The sequence below is a fragment of the Tympanuchus pallidicinctus genome, unplaced genomic scaffold, assembly GCF_026119805.1.
Source record: "Tympanuchus pallidicinctus isolate F22 unplaced genomic scaffold, pur_lepc_1.0 scaffold7, whole genome shotgun sequence".
In the NCBI taxonomy this organism is placed as follows: domain Eukaryota; kingdom Metazoa; phylum Chordata; class Aves; order Galliformes; family Phasianidae; genus Tympanuchus; species Tympanuchus pallidicinctus.
This window is the reverse complement of record NW_026294791.1, coordinates 12719043-12740928: the sequence shown is the minus strand read 5'-3', so window position 1 is coordinate 12740928 and position 21886 is coordinate 12719043.

Here is a 21886-nt window from a genome sequence, read left to right as displayed (position 1 = left end):
TTCTCATCAGGTGGTGTATGTCTTTATAGGCAGTTGAATGTCAAAGATCTAGCTTAAAGATTTTTGAAAAATGTAAAACATAATAGATACCAGATAATAACACAGCAGTGAAGTTTCTGTACTATTCCTTCCAGCAAAGTACCACTATCACATGTTGTGGCTAATCTCTGTGGCAAAAGGAAGAGCAAATTTTCTAATGTGAATTTGTGACATCTGTCCAACAGATAGAAATAAAATGATTGAGGCATGTTGCTAGATTAATATTAGTTCTCTCTTCATATGCATGGCTTGCAAGAACATAGGCTATGAGTTATCTCGCTCTTCCAGCCCAATTAGACAGTGGAAAAACATATGTAAAATATGTATGAGACACTTTCCTCTTATATATTCCTAACAGGATGCAGACTTCAGCAGTGTCCTTCTTTCCAGAACTAATTTAATTCCATTTCTGGAGAGAGATGATTACTTGTCATGATTGCATCAGTCTCATTCTTGATTGCATCATATCTCATTCTTAGCAACAGTCTTTAAAATCTTCTAAATTTTTTTTTTGTAGTTCTGAATTAGAATTTTTCCATGACACAAATATGAAAAATAGCCAGTATAAGAAGACTGAAGAATTGTAGGAGCAGAAGGAAGTGTTTTGCTTTTTCTTGCCACAGGACTAGGACACTGCAGGAGCCAAAACAGAACCAGAAGAAATAAAAGCCAGTGACAGTTTTAAAAAGAAAAATCTTCATTCTACAATTTCTTGTTCTTTCTTTTTACATTAAAATCTCCATTCTTTTCATATTTGTTTAAATATTGGTGATACAGTATTTCCTATAGGTGGCTCAGCTGTGACACAGAAATAAGTTATCTGTCCTGAATTCTTAAACATTTTTATTAAATAATATTTTAACTCAGTTTCTTTTCTAAACACAATGTCTCAGTTTCATTTTAAGAACTAAAGACTTGCAAAACTATGAATGTTTTTCATTCTTCAGTGATTTTAACATATAAAAATCAATCCATTACTTATAGTGGTAACACATATATGCTGAACCAAAAACATGCTAAACACGCTGCTTAAACAAGTTGATTATATCAGTAAGCATCCTTTTCCTGCACATCCCTAGACTTTGCTTCAGAGGCCATTTTAAGTATGTGTTTCTGTTTTCTGTAGCACTGTATGGTTCTTGAAGCTGATTGAAATTTACATTTTAGTGAGGTTTGGTGAAGAGAAAAAGAAAATTATTTCTAGTTTGTTTCAATATGAATGTTAAAGCTGTTTCACTGTCCCATTGTCAAGACCAGTCTGGACACTTTTCTGTATGATCTATTGTAGGGAACCTGATCTAGCAGAAGTTTAGTCTTGATGGTCACCAGAGGTCCCTTCCAACTTCTATGATTCTTTGATTCTGTGACTGTAAGTTTTTTTGGTTGATACAGATTTTCATCTAAGGTACCAACATTTCCCTCTGTGTATGGTATGTAAAACTCACTCTCCTGTGATAGAAATTCTTTAGTCTCAGGATTTCCCTTCACAGAGTTTTCTAAAGGCCTCTCCCAAAACTCACAAATACCAACATATATGGGCCACAGATAAAAAAGAGGAAGGAACACAATGCCATTATGTCTATGTCAATAGTTAAAGTCACAGATTCAAAGTCTGGAAATGTCTGTAAGATTCAGCTCAGGTACCAAATGCCTGAAAGAGGTCCAGACCACATAATCCCATGGGTTTTGGGCTTAGTAGGACATGCCTCCATTGCCACCATGTAGCCTACTCCTCCTTTTTTTTCTATATTTCCTCTGATAGTCTGAGTTTCAGGCATGCCCGATGTATGTGAATGTAAAGAGTGGAAGCAAGGAGATGAGATGACTGAATAGGTGAACCAGCCAAACAAACAAACAAAAAACCACAAACCCTCCACAAACTTGTATTATACACTTCTTCCACGTGAGGCTGGTGGCTGTAGTGATGTTGGTTTGAAGGGCAATTTTTGCTCAAGAGATTGCACAGGTTGGAATGAGCAAGGAAGCTTAATTACTTTCTAATTACAGGAAAACTCACAGAGAACAGCCTGGCAAGGTGTTACATTTTCAAATACCCAGGAAAAAAAAATCGTCTCTCTTAGGTCTAGTGTATTGTACTTTTCAGGAACAACAAACTTATCAGGTTTCCCTCACCACTTTATGAGGGAAGGGAAGCAGACAATGTGAGAATTATATGAGAGACCAGCTAGCAGTTACTTTGTTTAAAGAAGTTGCTAGAGCAAATTCTGATCTAAATCAATAGCTGCACCTATCAACAATAAAACATTACATAATTAAATTTATTTTATTGTGCAGTTGCAAATATCTGTCTACAATTCAGAACAGAACTCTTGTTTCTTGTATTTATGTTCTCAGCTTTTTTGGAGGTATGTAATTGCTTTGTCATAACAGTCACTTGTTTAGAAAAAAACTCTTTATCTTGCGCACTAAGTTCTATATCACTAATAAGAATAAATTTAGAGATTCATCAGAATAAATTTAGAACTTATAGAAGTTCATGATAGATTTTTTTTTTCTGTGAAAAATGATTATCAAGTTACCAGGTGCAAAGCCCTGAAACAATGGAAAGGAAGAGAGTTTTCTAGAAATTCATGTTGATTCCAGTGGGCCTCTGAATTTTATTATTTATTTATTTAGTGGTTTCATCTTGTATGAGCAGATTTTATAACAATTCTGTTTATTCTGGAGACAGAAACTTGATGTCAGGTTATCTCTGGTCAGCAGAGATTTGTCAGGAGACAAATCAGGTTAGCAAAGTTTGTCAGGAGAGATTTCAACAATGAAGGCGTCTGTAACTCATCAGAATATATGTTGAGCTTTTCTGATAAAAGAGGCAAGAGTGTATATCAAGAAAAATCTGGAGTTTTCCTTGATTTCCCTTAGAAACAAGTAACCTAGCTCCCTTAGGTTAGTTTCCAAAAACCTTCTGTGCATAGCAGAGAGAAGGCTTCTCTAGATTCTGGCTGTCTGTAACACACAGCAACATAAGTTTGCCTATTTCTTCCCATGTGTGAAACAGATTGAGTGACATCCATTAATGAAGTTCATACTGAGGCTTGAACAGACAGCTCACTGTGACAAAAGGAAATTTCTAAAATGAAAATTCACAAATGATATAATTGATTGGGAATCTAGTTTTACAAGCAGTTTAACACCAGTAGTCTGTGAACCCATGTGGGGAGGTGAAGAATAACACCTAGATACCTAGAAGATCATAACTGTGCATATAAACAAACAATCCAGTTGCTTAAGGGTTATAGAAATTTAAATGCAAATAGTGCTTGGTAATGATACCCTCGAGACTGACATTGTAGTCATTTTCTGGAGGATGCAGCATTGTAAACTTAGTTTTTGCTGCTGGTTTCCTTAGAAACTGGAACAAGATATTGTTCACACAATAATAAAGATATTGGACACAAAATAATATCCTGTTTCAGTGACTGAGGATCTTGAACTAAAAAGTACTTGATTTTGCACAAGACACTGGATTGACATGTACTCTTTCTAGGAAATAGAACAAAACATATATAAGATTAAGTGGTTTAAAATCTGTCATTTTAATTGTAGTGCTCTCAGTGTGTAAGTCCTAAAACTGTTGAAATTTAGTTTTTAGACCATTAAAGGGGTCATTTCACTAGCAGTGCTTAAGAATTTTAAATGCTTTACTAATCACATCTAATCACTGCCTAAATACACCCAGTATTTTATTCTTTATCAAGTAATACATTTTAATGTGTACCTTGGCCATGAAAGGATGCATTTAATGTATTTAGGAAGTGAATGTGTATAAAGCACATCACAGATTAATGAAAAATTTTGCTTGAAATATGTGATAAATACAGATTAAGAGCTACAGAGAAATGCAAATACATCTACAGGGAGGACGTAAAGGTCATTTCAAGATTTTGTTCATAAGAAGCTATCGCATTCTTGGATGAAACACATCTTAAGAATATTTAGCAAAGTTGTAATATGGGTGGACACTTTTGCCCTTATTTAGCTGTGTATTTGAATATTAAAAAATTCAATATGGATTTGTAGAACATTTCCAAATTTGTATACCCAAATCAAATGGACATTGGGTTGTGTTTACATGACCTTAATTTGGACAACTTGACCTTAATTTGGAAAAAGACTACATTTTCTAGTAGAATTTAGAAGTGAAGCCTACTTTATATTCCTCCAGATGGCAAATTGTAGCAACTACCTTTATTGACTACATGGAGAACCTTTGAGATTAGACTTGATTTTTGACTTTGTTACACAAATGTGTTTCTTACCTTGTGTTCCTTTGTCTTTGGTACTTCAAACAATATTAGCTGTAATTTCTTCATCATGGATAAAAATATGTTTCAGGTTGTAGGTCAACTAATCACTAATATGTATTTAAAATAGCTTTGAGCAAAGAATGTATCAGCTCAAATCTAGGCGAGTGAAAAACAGCCACTGCCACCCAGAGGAGTCAGTCAAGAGCATAAGGTGCTCTAAAATTGTGTAAGAGAGTAATACAAGTCACCTAAGTCAGTTTTAACAGCATAGTGTCTCACACTTCCCAGAGAGGAGCATGGGAATGCGGCTGTAACAGACCTGCTGTTTGCTGTGATATTATTACCACAGATGCTATTATAAATTTCCCTACATTATGATGGTTTTGACAATAAACTCTGCTTTGGTGTAATGTAACTGGTGATTTCATTTCTTATGTTAGAAGTTTCCTCATCGCTGTACAGTGTAGATGGGAATCCCATACATACAAAGAACTACAGAAACGAAAACAGCAACAACAAAAGAAAAAATAGCATGAAAGCATTTCTTTTCTTTTTGAGTTTTCTTCTGTGAAAAGGTTAGTATTTTGAGTTGAGAAGCTCTAGCTTTTTATTTCTACATTAACTTATTTCTTTAAAAATATGAACACTCACTTTTTGAAAATTGTCAGTTCCTGTGCTTGCATTCAGAAAACAAGTTGTTGTGTTTTTTTGTTTGTTTGTATTGTTTTCATGTTCTTTTTAATAATAAAATACCTTGTGCATTCATTCTATCTTTTTATGTATCCTACCAGAGGTGCTACTAGTAAGTACACTACTAGTAAGTGCACTAGTAAGTCAACCCCTTCCTAGTTGACCTTAAGAGAAATTTGTTAAAAGGTTGCCTTTATTTTTTTAATATATATGTGTATATATATAGACAAAATAATACATTTATGTTTTGTTCTTGATAAAACAGATAAAAGACAGTTATTACTGGCAAAATGAAATTCCTTGCTTCATATAAATCTGTTTATCTTTGTGTTTTTGTGGAAATCATTGTTTTATGGATCTTAAATACAGAGGAAAGATTATTTACAATTCTTTCTGCAAAATATGATTTATAAAATGCACTTCCCTACATTTTCTTTCAATATATTAGAATTTATCTTTTTATATGTGAACACGCTTTCATGTCAGCTTGGAACAATTTTTCTTTTCCCCTCTCTCCACCCTACCATATGTCGCTTGCATTTTTTCTTTCTCTCTCTTTTTTTTTTTTTTTTCTTTCTTTTTAAATCTCAAGTGTTCTCTACACCTGAAATTTTTTTGTCCAGCAGTTTCTTGCACAGATATTGCAGAAGAATCAATAAGCTAAAACCACACCATTTTACACTTAGTGTTTGGGTATTAATGTTATGGCAAAGGAAAGTTAAAACATTAATGAATTCAAATATTTTTTACATCAATTGTGTAAATACAATTATTAAAGATGAGCTATGCTCACTATTCAGGACATGCAATGTAGCATTTTCCTAATTACACTTACCATCATGGGAAGATACGACTGCAGAGGAAGATTAAACTATTTGTATTTATGCAGTATTGCTTTATAGCATTAATCTGGAAAATCAGTTTTGCAATATAGAATACGAGAATCTAGAATAACCTGAAGAATATATTTACAGCAGTAGCAGCCTGTGGTAGTGTTGAGTAGGAATGGCAAACTCAACTCATTCTGAATCAGCAGTCATTTTAGCTGCCTCTCTCATCTGTAATTTCACTGTTGATTGGGTAACTTAAAACACAAGCAAAAGTGCTGCTTAATATTATGGCTTTATCTAAAACTCTGCAAGTAGACAAAAAGCCAGAAAAAACAAACAAACAAAACAAACAAACAAACAAAAAAACCCACCCAAACAACTACCAGAAACAAACTCGCAAGCAGAGTTTTGTTTTCAGTTATTCATGTTTTATTAAAATAAACAAGTAGCTTGCAAGAGGTGGAACTAATGAAATCTGGTGTGCTGTAGCTCTGCTTCTAGTGACAGGATTCTGTGAAGAATAATAAGGTGCAAGCTCAAACTGAAGATTTCCCTGAAATTAGGACATGCATGCCCTGGAATCTTCAATGAGTATAAGGAGATGAGCTCATATTGCAGTCTCTCCCAGAGCAGACACCGTAATTGTTGTGGATTTCATTTCCTTATTTATTTGTTTATTTAAGAGCAGCCTACTCGCGCTGCACTTAGAGGAGCTCAGTATCTATATTGGTACATCAGATTTTGTAGAAATAGGAAAACAGATTGAGAAGTTACTGGGGTGGAAAAACAGAGTGAACAGGGGAGAGCACTCTTTTGCATTTGCATGGTTGTGAAACGATAGAGTTGTGTAGGATGTGCCTATAGTGATGAAGTGAGATGGTGTTTCCTTGGGTCAATAGGTCTTTGTAGGATAACCATTCCAGAAATATCAGAGTTGGAATTGTCCCTCTTTGACTTTCTTTGAATAGTCACTGAATACTGGAGTTGAAGGGAAGGTTGATGATTTTTAATGGGGCTGTAGTTGCTGCTAGCCAGTTGGAGGATTGCTCCACTTTGTCATCCCCATTGCTCTGTACTAGCAGACACTGGCACTGTTTATCTCCTATGCTATTTAGAATAAAGCTTTGAGAAATTTCTCATTAAGAAAGAAGGAGCCCTGCTATCCCCAGTGCCATTCATTTGTTGTGTGCTGGCTGTGCCAGGGAGTTGTGAATGTGGAGAAGTGGTTCCAGCAGAGCTTGGTGAGAATGCCTGTTTGATTTGATGGTTAAGACTACTAAATATTTATCTTGTTGCTTATTCTAAATCCTGATATTTACTATACACAAAAGCAGTATTTTCTGTAAAAACTGAAACAGCTTGTACTTGACTTTTTATAGAAAGACAGTTAAACTCAATGTACTTTACTACCTGTTTGTTTGTTTTTTCTCAGCAAACAGATTAAGATGGGAGGAAAAACATCTAAGACAGTAGATGGATATAAAGTAAAAAATGTTATACGTATTTGGACCCAGCTATTTGCTGCAATACTGCTTCCGTTGTTTAAGGGGGAGGGGTTCTTTGTTTCTGCAGGTTTTTTTTGTTTGGTTGGTTTTTGTTTTTCTAAAAGCATTTTATGTCTGTTTAAAAAGCTGCCAAAGCCACATTCTGACTTTCTTATTTGTATCAAGTTTGCCTTTATGCTAAAAGCAGCCTCAGTGTTTTTAGTACCATGAATTCACCAACTGAATATTCAGAGAAATTAGTGCAAAGACAAAGAAGAAAGGGAAGGAAAGCCAGAATAAGAACAATATTTTCAAATTATATAAAAAAATAATATGGCCAGACCATCGAAGTGCTTAAAAGCCTACAAGATGTAAAAAGCAAAGCATTAGGTTTGCATACTTTGGCACATACTTTAGGACAAGGGCTGAACTTGCAGTTGCTGTACACTGAACAGATTTCCACATATTTTGTTCATATATTTCTTCAGATATTTTTGCACATATATTGTTTGCTTGTGATTCACAGTCATTGTCTTCTTTCTTGTTATTGTAATTTTTTTGTTTTGTTTTGTTCTTACTTGTATCTAGATGGCAATTTGTTTGGTTGTTTTAATTTTGGACTTCCTGAAGTTAAAACATCAGGGCCCATTAAAAAAAAAAAAGTATGCCAAGATTTTCATTCAATTCTTATATTTTAAATAGAGATGCTATTTGGTTGGTACAACCCTGTATTCTGCTTTTATAAGATGTCCCATCAGAGGGTTATAACATCTGATAAAATGCTCCTGCATAACACCAAGTCTTCTCCAGTGTTCATACATTTCTTCTGATGTACGGCCATGGACATTTTTTTTACTGCGTCTGCATCCTGTACTCTACTTACTGAGAAAATATTGCTTGAAATTTGCAAATGAGTGTACTGTTAATCCTAAAAAGTGCTCTGAAAACTTAATGGAATGACTAAATAGCTACAAAATTTGCGATTCTCTATCTGAAAAAAATTAGACATGTCAATACTTGCAAAGAGTAATATGATAGAAGAAATAGGTGGCTTGCAATAACCCATCTTGTGTTTTGTCTATTTCTCTGTTCCCTACATAAGCATGTCCTGTAAATCTCAGCAGATTTTAAATTGGAAATTCTTAATAATATGAGTTGTTACTACTTAAGTCTTCTATATTGCTTGATGGTGTAGAATAGCTGCTGGAAAAAGAAACTTGATGATGAGTAAGGTATTAAATTGTGAGAGTTGTGTAGGATGATGTAATTCTCCTGAATGGCGGAAGTCACTGTGAATCGGAAGCTCCTATTTGTGATAAAGGGGAACTGGCAAACCTTGTCTGTCTTCCCAGACAAGATAGTTTTAGAAATGAATTACAGTGCATCAGCTGGTTTTGGTGAATAATGTAATGGTGTTTTTAAAGTAGTTTCGATAGGGCCTACATTTTCAGAAAACATTTTGTATAAAATGATGTAATATGAGGTGAAAAGAATGTTCCTTTTTTCATGTTTTAAGTATGGCATAAGTACAGAACAGAGTTCAGGTTGCACTTAACCATTAACAGAAGTTTGGTTTTGGTTACAGTCATTAAAAGCTTCTTGCAGGGCTCTGTCTTCTTGAAGGAGTTCATGTATCAAAGCCTTAAACAGTGCTTTAAAGTCATTTTTGTCTGCTAATTTTATTTAGTTAGAAGATTTCTTGCCAGAACAGAGCATTTCAGTAGTTCTGCATTGATACTGGAAAACTGTTAAGCCTTCTGCATGAGTATGGAGAGTTTCACTCAGGCTGCAGAAAACTATCTGCTTTCTTTGTTATGTCCCTGAATGCTTTTCTAATTAAGCCTGCAGGGTTCTTTTCTTGTAGGAGGTAAGATAGAAGGTTCAGAGAAGTGATAAACATGCATCATCTTCAATTCTCTGTTTCCTATTGGCTTTAGATATTTTAACACCTCCTATAATATTTTAATACAGACTCTTTTCCCCTGAAGTTATATACTGTTTTCAATATGGCTTTTTATTAATTGCTTTCATAGATCTATTCTGCACAAATAAAAAAGAGAAGTAGCTTCAAATATATCTCCGAGTTCCTAACTATATCTTCTGATGTAGTGCTGGTATGATGATTTTTTTTTTGGCCCCAGGGCTATACTGCCTTCCTCTGCTCCCTGTTTTTCCCCATTGTTACTACATAATACTATGCAGTTCTGCTATCTACCAAGCAGTTGCTATACAAGCTACATCTACCTCTACTGAAGTTTTATGCTCAGTCTGAAAACCAGCTTGTTTGTGCATTTGTCATTGCATATGTTACGTCTTCCCTAATCTTTCAAAGTCATTCACCTATGTAACTGTTGAGCAGGCTGTGGAAATGCAAATACATCCTTGCTGTTCCTAAGGACTTCCTTTGCATTCTGATAGACACTGCCTTTAACAGGCTGTTCTTCCCAATTTCAGTACATTTTCTTGATTTCAATCCTTGCTTTCAGAGCTAGGCCTTCTCCCCTTCTTTTTCCATAGTATCTGCAGCTCTGCTCTCCCTCAAAAAAGTATCTTATTGCCATTTCAGAAATGCTTCCTCTTACTCCTTTTAAAATACTGTAAAGTTTTACTGATTTTCCAATCAGGTAAATTTTTCTTATTTATAACAGAGAGTCTCACATCTCTTGTTTTCCTTTACTCTGTATCTTCCTTTTTCAACAGCCTTGTTGGAACAAACCACTTACAGCAGATTATATTGTCTTTCATTTCAACATAGTTTATCTGCTTCACTTGGCCTTTCTCAATCTGCACATGACTATCATAACACAAAGTGAAATCCTCTACATACTCTGTAATAAATCAAGCTAATTTAACACCTCAAACTGACAAAACTTGAATTTCCTGCCTCAATTCCAGAAGAAAAGCCCAGATTAGATCAGGTTAAGTAGCTGCTTGCTAGCAGGAAGACTGCTGCAAATCCAAACCTAAAAAAAGGTGAGATCTGCTCAACAGGAGACAAGTGATGTCCTCTGTCTCAGTCATGACATACCATCTATCTTATGGAAAACCAGTAGTCCTTATTCTTAAGCTGCAAGTTCAGTATGATTTGACCATTTTGGATATTCTCTTCTTTTTTCAAGACAATTTCCATTTTTCTAGGTAGTTTTCAAAATGAGATTTTTATTTATTCATTTTTAATGACAAAGTAGGGAAAAACATTTGATTTTGATGGCTGTGGTTGCTATGTATGTAGCCATCCATTCCCTTGCTTGTAGTACCCAAGATTAAATTTCATGGGTGATTTTAAATTTTTTGGTCATGTGCAACATTTTATATTTGGAATGTATAATATATATAATTATATAATATATACATAATGTTATATTTCTGTATATAATATATATGAAGACTTGCCATTTTCTTTGTGTCTTTTAATTCTGTTCAGCTAAAATTTGCAACCCTGTAAGATGGCTGAAATAAAAGGGTGAAATCTCAATGAGGTGAACAGGGAATTACATGAATAACTCCTAATATTAATAATGGGAGTTGTGTTCATTTTTCCTGTGTACTCTTGAAAATTGTATCCCCGAAGAAGTTGACAACAAATATGCTTTCCCTGTTTAAGTTGCAAAGCACACTAACATCAAGGTCACTTGCTCCATTTGACGGAAATAAAAAAGCACCATATAAAATATGGATAAAGTGTCAATCAAAACTGGTTTTTACAGTATATGCTATGGTAATATGAGTCATATTGCTTTTTTATTTTTAAACACAACTAGATACGGTAGTTTGGCAGCACTGTTTCTACAAAGGCAGTGCCTTCAAACTCTTTCATAGCAAGACTGGAAATCCTGCCAGACAAAAATAAAAAAATAAAATAAAATAAAGAAAGAATGTTATGTTATTGAAAACCTTTCTTCCCTTATAGGCCCATTTTGACAGGAAATCTTTGAGAGGCAGCAGCAATGAAGTGCCCAGAGATTTCATCTGTCTTCTTTTGCTTCAGGAAATGCTGAGCACAGGATCCCCTATTAGGCAAAATACATGAAGTACCAAATCCCCTTAACAATCATCTATAGTCTACTCTTAGGTTGACAGCTTTCTGTGTACTAGTCTGTCAAACGAGACCTGTTACTGGGACTTGTGTTACTGGGACCAATGCGAAGTTTTCAACAATACTTTGAGGGAGAAAAGAATATGTATTGTCAGTGTTTACAAGTTATTTAATCCAATCAGTTTTGTATGGACTTAATCAGAATAAAATTTATTGTACTTGATAGGTGCTAGTTCATAGTGACTTTTCTTTTGCTCCATAGCTCTAACATAAAAATCCATTTTGAAAGTATTGTCTCCATTGGGTGAGTCAAATTCAGCAATTAATAGCTACTGTATTTTAACACTCAATAGTATTTTTGTTTGTTTCTGTTAGATGCCAAATCTAAAATTTAAATAGTATTTCAAGAATGAAAATGACAGCTTGCAGTAATTCTGCAGGTGTCCAAACAGATGTACCTCCAGAAATAATTAGACAAAATATGTACAGATTGCAAGAAATATAAAAAATTGTTATCAAATTTTCATGAAGAGATACTCGATGTGTATGTTCCAACACTTTTGCTACTGTAAAACTATTAGTTACAAAAAAAGACTTTTGTACACTTATAGAAAATGAATGTACTTGAATTGTAAACTGGATTTAAGCCCTCCTAAAATCTCGTCTTTGAACACAGAGTAGGAAAATTGAAAAGTAATAAGGACAAATATGTGAGAAAGTTCAAAATACAGATTCTGCCCTATTATTTAGCACAGTGGATTCACTGACTTTTCTTTTTATGATTTCTACTGAGATGAGTGAAAAGAGAATGGGAAACAGAGTATCTGTATTTCCAATCAACTGTATAACTTTCAGTGACTGTGGACATATAGATGGGACAGAAACCAGGTTTTTGAAGTTTCTCTTGCTTGAAATGGGCATGATGAGTATGCCTTTGCAGCTCCTAAAGAAAATGCCTTCTAGGAGTAAACTTAGATGTTAAACATCCTGCCCTTCTTTTCATCTTATAGTTCATTTCAGAAGTTGACTTCATTTCAGAAGTTTACTAAATGAAAGGTGAATGCCACAGATTGTGGAATGCTGGCCAGTGAGTTAGTAAAGGCTAGCAAACAACAATGCTAAAAATAGAACAAAGTAAGGCAGGTATCTTCTTACATTTCCTAAATTGTTAAATCTCTACTGTTTAAAATAAACAAGCTGCCCTGAATATAAGGATTGGAAATTAGGACTTCTACTCGCCATTAAAATATAACCACTTTTCTTCAACTGTTCAAATTTTAAATCCTGTTCTTTCAGCTCTCTGTTTATGACCCACATAATCTCAATTTCTTTTCCCAGTACAGTTACGCAGCTTGCAGATGTCTCACCATCAAGAAGTGTATGGTGTAATGCGTGTCTTTGGAGAAACAGTAGATGTGATTCTGAGTAAGCAGAAGGAATTTAATCTGGATTTCCAGTTATCTGGGCAAGATCTCTAAACAACAGGAATCACATCAAATAGTTTGCACACCCTCTTCCTACAGTACTTATCTAGCAAGAAGTTGTGCTTCCATTCCTACTCTACTTATGGAGCATATTAATACATGTGGAGCAAATCAAAGACCACAGTTAACAAAAGTTTGTGAAAAGCAACCTACACCATAGGTTCCCCCCCTCTTCTTTTCCTCCCACTCCAACAGTTTTTTAAAAGAAAAATCATTCTTGGCAGAGTTCTAGTAAATTTGGAGTGTACACAAGCATGATCTTGCTGTAAAATACGGGGAATAAGATTTGTTCTTAAACTCTTCATTAGGACTGAATCCCACTGAGCTGAATTAAATGAGGAGTTTGCTACTGTCCATGGAGGTCACTGAAACCATGCATATGGTACAGGAATTCCCTCAGTGGAGTAGCAAAAGAGATGACATGGCATGATTTCAGAAGTTTTGGAAGAAGTGAGGGCCTTCCCTCACTAGGGAGGGAAGGGTGAACATTATTTTTTCTCCCTTATCTTTCTTTTCCCTCTGCACTTGGATTATGGGTAGTACAGATTTGTTAGTCATTCGGTTTTACTCCAGCCCATTTCATACAGCACATCTCTTGGATTATTATTATTTTTTCAGTTCCTGTTATCTTAAACTGTGGGACATCTGACATAGTGCTTGGTAGGTGACACCACAATTTAATCAGCGCCAGCTTCAAATTATTTATTTATTTATTTATTTATTTATTTATTTATTTATTTATTAGTGCTGTGATGTGTTTTTGTTTTGTTTGGAATTTCACTTATTTAAGACTCAAAATCAGAAACAATCCCACTTCCTGCTTTTATTACTATTACTTTGTGAATATGTTAATCTTTCAGGCACCTTTTTAATAAGTTCTTTCACAAATACACCTCTTATCTGTTTGACTTCACCCTAGTAACAAAACCAGAGAGTGTTACTCCTTCGCTATGGCAGTATTTATGGTCTTAGTTCTGTCAGTGGAGCAAGCTGCTATCCAGATTGTTCTGTGCAGGAAGTTTCCCATTTCCTCATTGTTTAAATATGTAAAATTAAGTACTATAAAAAACATTAAATGCGAAGTTTCATATTCTCTTCCATCACAATATGTTTGTTTGTCTAAGAGTCTTGGCTTGAGTACTTTAGTTTTTACTTTCTTTTCTTTTTATCTCTTTTCATATATACCATAGTTCCTTTTTCTCCAGTCGATTCATTTTTAAGGAAACCCTTTAATGTGATGTGTTTATAAGTTTCCATTGTATCTTCTATTTTATTTAAACATTTTAAGTCAGATGTTTGGAATAGCTGAAAAACAATAATAATGTAAATTTACTGTTCAGATTGCACATTGCCAAAAATGACATTTGTACTTCCTTTTTCGTTGTGTCCTGTGATGGGTTGCATCATTTTTGTGCCATCATAAAAACTGTGGGAAAGGTTTCAAACAGTGGAAAATCTAAACAAAGGGGTATTTGACATTTCCCTCTCCCATCCTCTAGTTCTTGGAGATATGTCTGCAATGCTGTTGAAACTGTAGAGATATGAAACAAATCTTATGGCAGATGCTATCATTCCTAGCTGAGTTGAGTCACTTTCAGCCTACTAACTTAAATGGTTTTTGGATTGGACCCTAAATATAAGGATGTCATCTCTGAGATGTGAAATGGTTCTTCACAACATTCAAAGACAAGTATTGCAAACAGAATAAATTTCATACAGAATCCTTCTTTTCTCATTACAATGGATTTAGCTAAACTGTCAGAAAATGTGAGGTCTGGTTTTTTCACCATTATTACCTTTTTTTACCATCTCTCCTTTCTGCAACACCAAGCGTTTTGCTAAAATTTTATATACTTTCAATAATATTTTGACCTCAGCAAACATCAGCTGTCATCTCATTATTTCCAGATAATGCGCTACTTATAGAAAACTCCTCTTGAAATAGACTTGCAAATACATGTTATAGGGGGAGTTTTGCTGTAGTCCTCAACAATTCTAGCAGATGAAATATTCTATCGAGTTGGTGTCCATGTAAACAAAGTTTACAGATGCTGACTGTTCCTAACTGATATTAAAATGAATGTGTTACCATAAGAGTATTGATGTTATTCATTCAGCTGCAGATTTCTTTGCATAAGTGGAAACCTTTGTCACAGCACTCTCTAGTCAGCTATTTAGTCTTCCTTCAGTCCTACATCTCTCTTGCCACACTATGCAGGATATCCATGTGGCAGAAGCCTCAATAGTGAAATGCCTTCTGATGAAACATTGTACTGACACAATGCTTATGGCACAAAATCAGCTTTGAGGTAGGTGAGCATAGCTTGAAAATGCACGAGACTTCACTCAGTGCTGTGCATATATAATAACACATTTTCTGTGCAAAAGCAGCTGGCAGATGGATAATCTAGGAGGATAATGCAGATGTAGAAATAGAAGACAAAATATTTCTCTATTTCTTAGTCTTATGAAAAATGATTTACTGTCTCTGAGATTATGAAGAAAATGTTTCGTTTGCAATAGAGAGATGAGATTTTACTGCTTCTCGTTAAAAGCTGGAGGAAAAAGAATGAAATGAATCAATATATGCAGAATGAATGAATTAATTTTTAGTTGTCTCATCAGTGACTGAGAAAGGAGTGAAACTATGTTGTGAAACAGCACTGCTTTAATTCAAAGAATAAATAGTGTTCTCAAAACAACAAATTCTGACAGGAAATTATGAAATTTTATTTTTAGATTCACATCAATTGGGCTGAATGAGTGGGTTATTTATAAAGCACCGCATCCACTGACTTTTGATGTTTTCATTTTCTGCAACAAGCTGGCATACAAAAATAGTATGACATAATGAAATACTGGCAATTCTGTCTCCTGTTGTCTTCTGCTATCCTGATGCAAATTTTATTCTTTCACTTTTTCTACTTTTTTTTTTCATGGTACAGGCCTCTTTTAATTCACTTAATGTAAGATCTGATTAGCTACCTCCAAGAGTTTTGTCACTGATTTCAGTGAGATGGGATTTAACCCTTGTTTCTGTTACTCAGATCAAAGATTTTTGTCTTCTGCCTAATTCCCCTCTTTGGAGAGCAGGCCTATTGTGATTTAGAATGGTTAGGCCTTTTTCCCTCCTGCTTCACTCTGTAGATGACTGCCTGTAACTTGTTGGTGTTACAGCTGAGGATTTACTGACTTTATCATTTCTACCCTTCCATTGTTCCTGTTCAGTATTTCATCTGTGGAAAATTGACTTGAATAAAAATGTTCTGTTTTTGCTGCTTCCTAATTGAGTTAGGTGTTAGAATCCATCAGTTAACATAAAATATTAGGTAAAGATATTTTAGTATTTTGATGCATTAAGATTGTTAGCTCAGCATAGAAAGAAAGAATGACAAGATTTCTCATCCTTACAGGATAACTTCCAGATGTAATATATCACATACAAGAAAAAAAAAAAAAAAAAGTATCTGTACTAAAGAAATACTCATTAGTTCCTTATCAGTATGGCACTTAAGTAGCTTGGGGGGCCATTGCATGTGATGTAGAAAGGCTATCTTCTCAATGCTGTGTTTAGTATCATTCTTGAATTTTTTATAACTTTTAAACTTGTATTTTGTGACAGTTGAAACTTGTAATCTGTAGAGAAACAAGCTCTGAGCCTGGTTTTTGAGTAGAAGTTCTAAGGATTAGACATTGTTTCACAAGGAACTTGTGAAATACCCAGCATTTCTTTTTTTGTCTTTTTTTCTACTAAAAAAATTTAAAATAGAATTTGTTTCTGAAGCACAACTGAGTGAATATTTGAGACTCTTAAGACATAAGCACTATACTGACATACAGGAGAGAGTTTAAAAGAGAAGAATTGGAGTGTACATGTCATTCAATCTGAATGACAGAAACCACTTACATATGTCTTATTCTGTCCTCTTTGTGAGAGAATTAACAGGATCTCTTTAAAATTTTCCAGCTTCCTAGAGGAGTTCAATGTAGTCTGTTTTTCTCTTACTACATAGATCTGGCCTCCCTCAGAGCTGTATGCTGTATTTTAAAAGCTGCATTATATTGACGTTCAAACACTTACATCTCAAAAGGTATTTTGATTCCTTTCATTTCTATATATTGATTTCTAGAAATTGAAATCGTTTTAAAAAGAAGGGTGTTTCTGTCTCTCAGTTGAAGCTCTTTACATGTAGTCTTTGAATCTTAAATATACCAATACTCTTATTATTTTAGAGGCTAAATCCAAAGAGGTTTGGACATTTCACTTTGTTTAAATTCATTGTGTTAATGCCACTTCCATCCTAAAGCTGTGGCTCACTGTGGTGCGTTAGTTTCTGCTACTGAACACTGGAGTTCTGATGCCATTAGGTTGCTTATTCCTTTCTCCCACAATGAATGGAGAGAGGATACAATATCTTGCCTACTCTACAGCTAGGGCTGGGTTCATTTCAAGTTCATAGAACACAAAATTCCCTGAGGACTGGTTTCCTCCCTTCCTCTCCTGTATCCTTTGAAAGATAGTAGCCTCATCTGTGATATGCAGGACACCCATGTTCAAAACCCTTCTTTGCTCTAGCTGGACAAGGTCTACTATTAATAACTTAACTGATTACTTTATATTCAGCTGTTGAAGATGCCCACTGTGAAACTACAGTCCTGAATTCAATTGCCTCCTTCACATGTGGTGTGGAAGGTATTTTAATCAAGATCTTTCAGGAAATGTTCTACCTATTACATTTCAGAGCATAAAAAGAGAGGTGGTGGGTTTTTTTTCTTTTTCTTTTTTCTCTTTTTTTCTTTGTCAACCTTTTCCTCCTTCCCCCATCTCTAACTGTGAGGGGAAAAAAAGAAAAAATGCATCCTAGCTGCAACGCATACATCTCACAAGTAATCATTATTGCAAACTCTGTATTAAATCATGAATTTCTAATCTGAAGTTAATGATATAATTTGTGGAGATCATACTCACTTTTCCACATTTGCCATCATTTGGTTAAGGTGCCATCTTTGCAAGGTATGTCATGCTTATTTTAGGTTTTCTTTTATGTTTTGTGGATACTGGGTCAATTCTTAATGCTTAACTGTTCACATACCACCAGTACTTAAGTGTTATCATACCTAGATCATGCTTTTTAAGAAAAATACTGCATGAACATTAGCTAGAATGAAAGAATAACAATGCAGAAACTCATCAGTCAGGTGCTGAGTATGGAATGATTAAATCCCAAATCTATTTTTCTAGCTAAATGTTTTGAATGCAAATGGAAAATTCTTTGTTGTCTAACTCAGAATATAGCAGATAATGAAAACTACAAATGCAGGTACTTCTACATTTTCAAATACGGTTGAAAAGACAAAGACAGCATTTCAGATGAAGTCTATTAAGTTTCTTAAGTTTATGTATATGGTGCATGCTAGAGCATAAAGTACAACTATATTAATGTTTATTGTCCATGAGAGTAGATGAAAGGCTATTATTGTCACTTGCATGTATTTTGAAAGTTTGATATTTGATAACTTGATATGTAATCAAGCTGTCTCTTTCCACACAGTACGTTCCTAGAAGTCTTTCAATATAGATCTATTCCTGTTTAAAAGGTGGTGGTATTTGTTGCTTTGGAAAACATCCTTCTTCAGAATATCTATTAAACATATAGCTCATCTCCATTATGAAATGTTATATATTTATCAAGAAGGCTCGTAAGTAGCATAATATGTGGATTGCTAATTGTGCCTATAATCTCATTATGCAGGGACAATTTGTACGTAATATCTTTATAGATATTACGTACATATAGAATATATGTAAGTTTTATATCAGAACAAAATGCTATAAAATTGCAAATACAAAATTACCACTGCCCCTGTAATTCCATGAGATCCACAAATAGATATGCACTTCAAATGCAAACCTTGCCCACAAGAAGCTTGCAGATCTTCCTGATGACTAGCACACATAGTACTCTAGTATGAGGGCTGTATAGTTGAGTCTCTCAAAAAGACTCTGAAAATACACATCCCTTATCCCACCCTTTGCTTTGACATAGCCAAAGTGCTCTAGTCTTCTTCTGTTCTCCAAGTGGGGTCAAAAATAGCTGAACTGGTCATGGAGAACATCTCAGAGAGCTTATTTTCAGGGTCTTCTTACAGTACACCAATGTGCTGTCATTTTATAATTAAACTTGCTTTATAGGTGGGTTAACTCCACTCTTGAAAATTACCACCAGTTATCAAACCCCTCTGCTGTTTTAAGTCACTGCTGCCATGGCACAAAATGGAAATTGAATAAAGATCCTTCTATTAATACTCAAGGGCACAAATTACAACACAAGAAGTTCCATGTGAACACAAGAAAAAAGTCTTTATTTTGAGGTTGACAGAACTGGAACAGGTTGGCCAGAGAAATTGTAGAATCTCCTCTGGAGATATTCAAAACCTGCCTGGATGCTTTCCTGTGTAACCTACTGAAGGGAATCTGTTTTAGCAGGGGGTTGACTTGATCTCCAGAGATCCCTTTCAGGCCCTACAATTCTGTGATTCTATAAATTTCACATACAAAGAGTGAAAGGGAAAAGCAAATATAAACCAACCTTGAAAAGATATGTGATATAAATAAGCAGTTTCCTTGCTGGGCTTTGTTGGTCTTGCTAAGAGTAAGAAACCAAAATATTCAACCACCTAGCTTGCAGTTGAGTACATCAGGCCTTTTTTTTTTTTTTTTTTTTTTTCCATTACTAAAAGGAAGATAGAAATTAGGTTGTTTTTTTTTTTTTTTTTTTTTGTTTGTTTGTTTGTTTGTTTGTTTGTTTTTTAATTTATTTTTGTCTTTCTTAAATTTATGCATACTTTACACCTAATTTGCAAAGGAAATGACAGAATTAGCTTCTCAAAGACTTTTCCATGCACTGAAATATTAGAGATGGTAAAAATTAAAAAGCTCAGCTTAAGTCACTTAAAACCACAAGTTGTGTATTACCATAAGTCTGCAATTTTGAAGTGAAGAAAGAGGTGTTGGAATTTTATTTATTTTTTTTTTTTTTGTGAAGAAACACAACAGCTATGAATCTGTTTTACCTGACTGTTTCTTTGATAGCTTTCCTGTAAGGAGATAGTCATTGTCCCTGCTTGGTATTATAAATAACATCTGTCTAGTACATAGATAATGGTATAGCATATTAAAGACTAAAGATTAAGCATTCATTAAAAAATGAATCATCTTCATTGTAGTTTCTTTCAGTAGAACAGCTCTTTTCTCTACAAACCCAAATAATCTCTTTGATGAATAGGACAGAAAGTATCTTAATGAAGTAACTCCCTTCATGGTTGTTTCACTAGGAGTTCATCTGCTGTATTATTCTATTTTATGTTCTCTTCCCAGTCAGATCTTGCTTTGCAATTTGCCCGTTCATGCAGCAACATCTCTTTGAGTGATGCTACTACAGACAAGACTTCTCTCACTCTCTTTTTTCTCAAAAGCATTGTATAATCCTTTTCCATAATATGACTTTTCTTAGTTGACTTCTATTCCTGTGCTATCACATACCTGTCTAGTCTTACTTTTCTTGATATACAAAATGTCACAATTCATTAGAAATATCAGTGTGGAAATATTCAAGTATTCAATGTCTCTTTATTCATTCCTGCTTTTACTTTCTAAAACTTTTATTAGATAAAATTTTATGTTATGACAGCAGAGAAACATTTACTGGTAATATTCTGCTAGGAACCCTAGAAATCTTGTAACAGTCCACTTTGCAGAGGACTCCACAAAGTGGAACATTTTGGGACTACAATGCTTGGAAACATACTAGAAAGCATTAAAAAAAAAATTGTGTTTGGATGTTTTTTTTTCTCACAGTATCAGAACTTTGGTACTAGATGAAAGATCAGGAGATATTTAAATACAGTTCCTGATGGTTCTTTCTCCCCCACTCCTTTTCTGTTGTTTGTTTAAAAACGAAAGGAAGATTTTTTTATTTATTAATCTGATTGATTGAGATTTTAAAATATTTGAAATGTTTGATCATAAATTCTTGTTTCCAAATGATAAATTCAATAATATAGAGTTTTTAATAGATACATATAGTTTGAAGGACTGCCTATAATTGCAAGTGTTGCCCTGGAAGTACAGTACAATCATTTATTTCTTACCACAGAAGGTGACACTGCAGACATTGTTATTGTCACAGACTTAAAGTTCTAAAATAAACATTGAATGGAAAGTACTTAAATCCTCAGCTAGTCTCTTTGCTTAATAGAAATAGATCAGGAAACAGCATACGTAGAGCAGATGCCCTATATTGCAACCAGGGCAATATATGCTGTCATTTAGAATAAGTCTCCTCTATTACTGGTAAAATATTTGAAGGGGAGAGGCCACGCAACTGGTGGTGCATGGGAGTTGCGCTTGGTGATTTTCATGGTTCCTTCCAACTTGGGATATTCTATGATTCTATAAGATATCACCTATTACTCTCAAAAATATTGTTTGCACTTAAGAATCCTATCAAATTCTTTAGATTTCTTCTAGGAGAGCAGAAAACACGTAGAGCTGTAAGTATGGTGCTTGGAAGCAAAAGTCAGGAAAATCTTGCTTGTTTAAGTCCATTAAGTGACCATGGCAGAAGAAAACTTCAGGTTTTAATGTATTCCAAGTATGAAATGGTTGTGATTGCTTAAATTATCTGTGAGAAAAAAAAAGAAATGGAGTAGGATGTTTAAAAGTGAGAAAAAATCCTATTTAGCTTTTATTCAGATTTGTTTGGTTGTAGAGTGACTAAAGAAATATAAATTGAAAAAAATCCCATTAAATTTCTAGGTTTCTAGGTTTCTAGGGCAGGAGAGACAGGGTAAGAAGTACCATAAATTTGGGGTTTGACACTTCAGAAGGTACTGAAACTTTAGAGTGTGAGCAATGTGAAATAATTCAGAAATTCCAGTAATCTCTCAGCCATATTTTATTTGAGCACCATTTTGTTCTTGCTCAAGTACAATTGGACACATGAATAAATGAGAAAGGAGTATAATGTATTAGCTTATTTTCTACCATATGTGT